We start from the raw sequence: 8,261 nt of genomic DNA, 5'->3' as shown, positions 1-8,261 counted from the left end.
CCGAGGACATCTCGGTCCATGCCTAACTCGAATAAATCGGTCTTTAAAACCTTTATAGTTGGTGGTATAGGCTTGGAGAAACCTCTTGTCTGGAAGGCCGCTAATGGTCACCCATCCACCTTTCTCCATGTAACACCCCAATTTTGGCCCTAAGATCCCTCATGGCATCATAACATTGCATTTGCAAAGCCTCAAGGATCATGAGCATCTTGGTTCCCTTTCCCTTTGGGTGGGACCTCTTGTGAGTGGTTTGAGATCACCAAGCATGCTTGAATTGTATATCATTGCTTTTCTCATTTTTATGTACTAACTAAAAGCACAAAAATTTGTCACTAACATTTCTTGTTTGTAGCTTGAGCAATCACAAGGTCTAAAAGCCTCTAGGAGATCCTTTGTGCAATGATAAAGTCAAGAAGAGATGAAAGCAAGCATGGAAATGGTTCCCAAATCTCTCATCCTTCAAATGTGCCTCCCTAGTATCTAAATTCATCATTTTGATTAAAGCAAGTCAAGGGGTTTGAGGTTTGTCTCCCAAGGAAACCCTAATTCATCTGTTCATCAACTGTGCCTTGCTCATGAAGCAACCTCAGCCCATGGTCAAATACAATCAAGGGAAGTTCTTTAATTCATCATTTCATTCATATTTGAACTTATTTGAGTGCCCTCAATCATCAATTCATCAAGATATGAGTGTTGGATTTGAGAAGTTGATCAGTCAATTCATCTGTCTATTTTGAAATGCACTGAGACCTAACTTTTTATGTGTTGGTAAAATGGAGATGATACCAATAGAAAAAATGTTATTGAGGACAATATAAACAACTTTCATGTTCATCAAAATTTTATTTGAAGCTTAGAAGATCATCATCCATTCCAAGACATTATAGGTCATTTTGACTGAAACCCTAATTTTAGGTCAACTTCCCAAGAACATAACTCATTCATTTATTATGATTTTGAGGTGGAACCAAATGAATTGGAAATCTTATTGTGTCTACTTCAAATGTTATGTTTAGCAAAATTTCAAAATCTCAAAATAAATACATGTGATAATGCAAAACATTATAGGTCACTTTGGGCCAAATGCATTAAAATGGAAAAAAGTCCAACTTCAAGTGCCCATAACTTCTTCATCAAAAATCCAAATGATGCAAAATATAAGTCCAAATTGTTTTTCTTGAAAATATATACAACTTTCATGTTGAAGGTTTTATCACTTGGAGCTTGCATCATTGAGACGGAAGGGCTTGAACATTGGCCAAATTTGGAAACTTCACTTATGCATGTTTTGCACCCTACACTTTAAACTCAAAATTCACTAATTTCCAAGGCCCAATTGAAACTTTGATCAACATATCATTTGTTCCTTATGCAATAAGCTTTCTAACCATTACTCGTGAGGTAGCATTTGGAGTTTGGAAGCACTATTTTCGAAGGCATGAAGATTAAGTGCATTTTGTGAAATTCAATTCAAATTGCCATGCATGAGCTATTTACACTTCTTGTACACGTCCATTTGAAATCCACATGAGCTCAGCAGGTCATTCCAATCTTCATTGGGCCTTCAACATGATCATACAAGCCCATGCAATGAAAATTCATTTGCCATGCACACGAGTAAACTCATGCACTCAGCCATTTCCAGCTATAAATACATGTGCTATGCTTCATAATTAGCCAACCTAAGGGCGCCTGAAATGCTGCAAGAGTGAATCCCCAACCATACCAAAGGAACTAAGTTCATCTTTCTTCAAAAATTCAGATCTGAAATTCAATTGCATTTGGTTGAATTTCCAGATCTAAAGTTCCTAAACCTTCATCATTTGATCCATTGAAGTTCTGTTTTGCAAAAGGAACCAAGGAAAGGGACTCAAATCTTCATAATCCAAAGGTTCGGATCAACTGGTTTTTGCTTCGAATCTCTTTGTTCTTTGATCCATTGCCCTTGATATTGTGTTGTCTGAAGTCCTCTCTATAGAGGCATCATTGTTGTATGCTTAATTTTTGAAATCGAGCAAGTTCATGATGAACACCATCAAGCTTCCATCTCTGATTTCTCTCTTAATAGGAATCTAGAGTGGAAGTGGGTGGTATAGGAGTGATGTACATCACTTCACCTTTCGAACGGTGCCTGGATCGTCCATTTTAGTGAGCATTTGAACCTCTGTGTTTTTTAGCCTTCACCGGAGCTCACCGGAGAAGACGGTGGCGCTGGCCACCGTCCCTGTTGCCAGATCACATGTAGACTGTTTGATCATGTTTCCAGTTTGAATCGTGGCCCTTGGATGATATGACTTATTTTAATTCATTATGTTACTCATTGACTTGGGACCATCGTGCGCGCGCATCTCTCCACCTTTGGATGTGCCAGCTCAATTAATGAGCTTAGATCCAACGCCTCTCCTTTTTTTCTGATTTTTCTAATTTCCATTTTATTTCTTTCATTTCATTTTATTTCAAGAATTTATAACTCTCTCATTTTAATTCCAAAAAATATGGGACCAATTGCATTATTTCTCTTTTTAATTCTAGTTTCTAAAAATGATTTTTAATATTTTTTATTTTATCATTTGATATTTTTTGTGAATTTTCTCTTTTCTGGTTATTTTTAATTCATTTTAAATAGTTTTTGATATCCAAAAAATCCAAAAATATTTTCTCAACCTCTTTGAATGATGATAGATCTATGAAAAATATTCTCGTCAATTTATTAATAGATTTGAGATTTATTTGAGATTTTAGTTCAATTAGGTTGTTTTTATTCATTTTTAATTGATTAAAAATAGTTTCTAACTTTTAAAAATGCTGATTTTTTTTGTCAAACTTTGTTTGACCTTGTTGAACTTGGGATAATTCACTTGGACTTTTTAAAGTTGATTTGAAGTGAATTTGAAGTTTGACCTTTCTTTAATAGTTTAATTCAAGTCTATTTTCAAATATTAAAATGTCAAAAATACTTTGTTTATTTCTTGACTTCCAATCTTCATCTCATTTCTGATTTTGAGGGTTTGACCTTGATCTTCCCTATCTTTGGTCAACATTTATGGATTGGTACATTCCATTTTACTTAATGCACCTTATGTTCTTCATTTCCCTTATCCATCATTCTTCTTCTTCTTCTTTTTTTTGTTCTTTTTTGATCAATGAGTTAAAGGTTGATAAGTTAGCATTGATTAGGGAGGTTTAATCTTCCTTGATTCAAATCTAATTCATCTTGATCAAATGATCAAGTGAATGGCTTTGCATTAAGGATAGATTGCTTCCTAAATCATGCAAAGGACTTAAACCAATACAAGATCATTTCTCATCTTCTTTTTGGCATGGCAAGTTGTTGGAACTTGGTTCACTAATCAAGACTTCTAACTTGTGTTGTTGCCTACATTATTATTGACCGGCCTCAGATAGTTGTGACTTCTACATAAGTCCAATTACGATTGCTTAACATAGCGCTAAATTTTCCTTATGGCACACTAACTACTAACATTGACTATTAACATTTAATTCTTGCTCTTTACTTTTATGCAATTTACTATTCTTATACATATTATTCATTTTCTTTTTCCTTTGCTCATTTGAGCACATGTTTATGTTAATGCAATTTTCCTTTTTCTCACTTGAGCACATAATTGTGTATATATCATTGTATTTGTGTTTTGTTTTGATTGTTGTGGACCAAAATGCAAAGAAATAGACAAAATGGACTTAGACTTTAGGACTTTTCCTATGCAAAATGTGGAGTCAAAGAGCAACTAGGCATTGGGCCTTTAGAGTGCTATAAAAGTCAAAGAGCAACTAGGCATTGAGCCTTTAGAATGCTATAAATGCTAAAGAGAACTTTGGAAGGACCAATTTCTAAACTCTGGCTTGTTCATTCTTGATTTGTTTGATAGAACTTTTTAATGTGTGTGTTCTTGTGCTAGGGATTCCAACATTGAGCCTAAGTGAGGAACCATTGCCATGAGCTTCCAAGAGAGAGAGATCTAAGTGCCATTGAGGAACTTTCCAAGAGCTTATTTGATTGTTGATTGCTTGAGCTTACTATTATTTTGCTTGCATATTCCAAAGGATGGGAGCTACTTGGATCATCAATATGATCTCAAGAAAGGAACTCCATTTTTGTTGTCTTGTTTCTTATCCCTTATCTCTTGTATGTTTAGGACCTAGCCATTCTCTTCTTCCCTCCACTCTAACCCAAGCCAAAACTTTTGTGCAAACATTTAACATTTGTTTTCAAACATTAGAAACCTAAGCCTTATGCTTTTGATTTTCAAACTTTCGTTTCTTAATACTTATTTTGAATTGAACTTCTAAATCAACTTTGACCATTTTGTGCATACTTTTCATTGGTAAATATAACCCATTCAAATGTCCTTTCGTGGTTTCAATGGCCACTTTCTTAATCAAACTTTTTCATAACCTTTAGCTATTAGGTTTGAGTTATCCTTGAAGTAGATGTAATGCTCACCTATATCCTTAGTGATGGACAATGAGTCTTCCATGCTTATTATAGGGTTAACCCCTCACTAGCATGTTGAAGATATCCTCACATGGTGGATTTGTGGTTTTAGGTTGAGTTTTCTCCCTTGGATAACAAAAGACCTTAAGGCTTTTGGACCAATCAATGCACCAACTCATTTTGAGATTTTTACCCCGAACTACGAGGTTTTGATCCTAATCTTTTTTAAGATGGTACGTAGGCAATGGGTTTATCCATCCAAACACAAAAAATGTAAATAAACTTGTATATTCTCTTCTCATCTCTTCAATCATGTTTGCACAAACAAATTTTCACAAAATACCAACCTTACAACAAGTATGAAAAGGGCTCCCTAGGAGTACCTAGGATGTTTTGGGTGCTTAAAACCTTCCCATTGCATAACCAACCCCCTTACCCCGATCTTTGACATTTTTACTAGTTTTTGATTCGATAAAACTTTTAGGTTTTTGTTCGCTTTCTAACCATTCCTTTGGATAAATAGAAGTGCGGTGGCGACTCGACTTGTATGGTTTACCTTGGATTTAGTCAATATCTCTAATGGTAACGAATACCCCGCTACAGGAAAGTGGCGACTCTGCTGGGGACATTTGCCTAGTGGGTTTTGCCTACTTTTCATATTTGTTGTATTGTACTGTATATTATTTTGTGACATATTTTTGTGCAATTGGGATTACTATATTGTATGTAATGATATAATTGCTTGAATATTAATTCCTTGTATGCTTGGTGATCTTTGTGAGATGAGTTCTATACCGGAACTCGAGTGCACTTAGAATAGGAGAATGGCATAGTCTTGTTGACTTGTGTGGAGTTATTCCTTAGCAAGTTGACTTGCAAGCCCATTCACTTGGTGGAGGTCATGTTGGGATCAATAATGTCACACAAGTAGTTGTGGTTAGACATTACTCTTTCCAATATAGACCTTGGAAGCCAAGGACCTTAGTTTACCAAGCCCATCTTGGCCTATTCTTAGGATGTAGTGCGAAAGTCGTTCAAGTGTAAGATTTGATACGATTGTTACGCGATACTACACTCATAAGAGTCTCTCTTGAGAATATTTTTGGAATACGAGTAGTCGTTTATCCGATAATATCCGAAAGATGGGATGATGACTATGGGAACCTCTTGTAGAACATGTTTGGCAGGTTAAACCCTAGTACACTCCCTTTGGGTGGTTCTTAACCGAGACTCCATGCTTGTGACTTGCAACAAACCCTTGATTCATGGTTGATTCGTTCATGTATCCTTAATATCAATGGAACTTGGGTGTTGATAAGGTGTAAACCATAATCCACCAAAATGGATGATTGATATTAAGGATGACATGATCCATCCCATGACCTTTGTTTGGTGTGCTTTGCTTGATCCTTGAGTGTGATTGATATTAAAGACCCCAATTTTGTCCCTAAGATCCCTCATGGCATCATATCATAACATTTCATTGCCTCAAGGATCATTGGACACCTTGCTTCCTTCCCTGTGGGTGGGTCATCTTTTGAGAGTGGTTCTTGATCACCAAGCATCCATTGCATTTGTATATCATTGCTTTCCTTTTTATCACTAACCAAAAGTACAAAAATATGTCATCTAACCTTTGTCTTGCAGATGAAGCATTAACAGGCCAAGGCAATTCAAAGGCATTCATTGAGCAATAGATGGTGGTCACTCTTGAGATTTGGACCCCACAATCATTATCAAGAGTTCATATGAGCTATGATGTCATTTTGAAGCAAAATCCCAAGTGGTAGAGGCTTGAATCTCATCAGAACATGCTCAAGTCAACTGAAGACCTAGAAGGTCAACTGCAAAGCCAATTGTGGATTTGGAGGTGGGAAGTGATTAGAAATACTTCATTCATGTTCAAACAAGTCTCATTTGACATTTCAAACACTCACTTTGAAGGATTTGAGGTCCACTCAAAACTTTCCAAAAATAGCAAGTGACCTATAATTTGAACTTTCCAAAAATGGAAAGATTTTGGACCAACTTCAACTCAATATTACATCATCAAGAAAGCTTCAAATGAAATTTTGTTGAACATGAAAGTTGTAGATCTTTCTCTCCCATTTCCAAAATGTCCAAGATCATCAATTTCTCATGTGTGGTTAAGGAGATATGATCAAATCATGGCAAATGGTGCATGGGACTTCAAATGAGCATAACTTTTCAATCAAAGCTCCAAAATGAGTGGTTCTTTTTGCTAAATTCTCCTCATGACCTCTAATTTCCAAATCATGCATCACATTACATGAATTGTCATTACATGATCACTTGTTAATCCATTTGCTTTTTGGAGGGAAATTACAAAGTTTAAAAATGGTGAATGGTTTGAACTTTTTGCCATTACCATTGGTTCTAAAATTGGATTTTAAGTGAAAATGAATGGAATTCGTGTATTGTTCACACATGCATTCCATGCATAGAGGTGAAAACCCAATTTGCACATACACCTTAAAGCTTGATTAATCTCATTAGCATTTGGTTTAAGCATAATTACTGAATCATTAGCATGGCATATATAAGAGTCATCATAACTGTTTTCAGGGATTAACAACCAATTTTCAGATCTAGATCCAAAATTCTCAAAACTTTCTCTCAAAATTTTCTTCCAATTTCTTCATACAAGAACACTTTCTGTTGGTTGATTCTTGATCCTGAAGTGTTGTTGAGCAAGATTGCACGTGGAATTGAAGCAATTGGAGCCACATTGAAGCATACTCGAAGATGGAAGCATCCATGGTGATTTCAAATTCTGTTGAATTCAAGTGTGTTTGAGCTTCATTCTCTCCATCAATCACCTCAATAATCATTGTAGAGGAACTGTAAGGCATTGCTGAGCTTTGTGGAGCACGATTCCAGCTTCTGCACTTCAAGAGGTCATAAATTGATTCTCTTAATTTTAAAATCTATGATGATATTATTGTAGATCTAAGTGTGCTGGTTATACTGAGCTTTGAATCATGAAATTTCATGCAATATTGACTGAGTTAGGTTGAATTAAAGTTTCATGCATGATCTTTCCATTACTCGATTCTCCTTGATTTGGTTGATTCATGCTTAGTTATTGTGTGATCTTTGATCTATGTTGAAAGACCTACATGTTAGTGTGCTTAATTGTGATTTCTGGAGAAAATGTTTTTGATGCATGAAGAACACGTTACTGTTCATCTGCTACTTCATGAAGAACATGAAACTCACGCATATGGCCACGGTTTTGATCTGTTGGAAACGCTTTTTACTGGTTTGCATGTGTTAGCTTAGGGCTCGTTCCTGATTGGTTCATGCATTGCCTTGGTTGCACTTTGTTTGGTCCTCATCGCTTTGACCATTGCCACGCCATAGTTGACTTGCCACATAGTTTTAATGAAACGGTGCGTTGCACCTTGGCGCGCTGAGCATTCAAATGCATGCTGATTTCGATTCCCAGCCGTGGCAATATTTCAAATGCTTCATTCATTTTCTCATTTTCCCTCCACATATTCCATGCTATGCTTTCTTGTTTTTTTTAATTTTTTCTCATCTTAGAAAATTCATATCAATTTGAAAATTCATCCAAAAAATACCAGGTTTTTTGCATTGTGATCCTGGTTCTCTCTAGTTTTTTGTCATCATGATTTTACAAGTTGTGCTTGGCTGGATAATATTTTGTGCTAGAATGATTGAACATGTGTTCTTATTTGACCTTGCCTTGGTTATCATGTTGTGAAATGCTTGTTTCTTATCCAATGAATATGAAATTTTGCATGATGAAACTAGACACATT

This window comes from Lathyrus oleraceus, chromosome 7 (assembly GCF_024323335.1).
Source record: "Lathyrus oleraceus cultivar Zhongwan6 chromosome 7, CAAS_Psat_ZW6_1.0, whole genome shotgun sequence".
In the NCBI taxonomy this organism is placed as follows: Eukaryota; Viridiplantae; Streptophyta; class Magnoliopsida; order Fabales; family Fabaceae; genus Lathyrus; species Lathyrus oleraceus.
The sequence above is the reverse complement of the archived record's forward strand: the minus strand, read 5'-3'. Positions refer to the sequence as shown.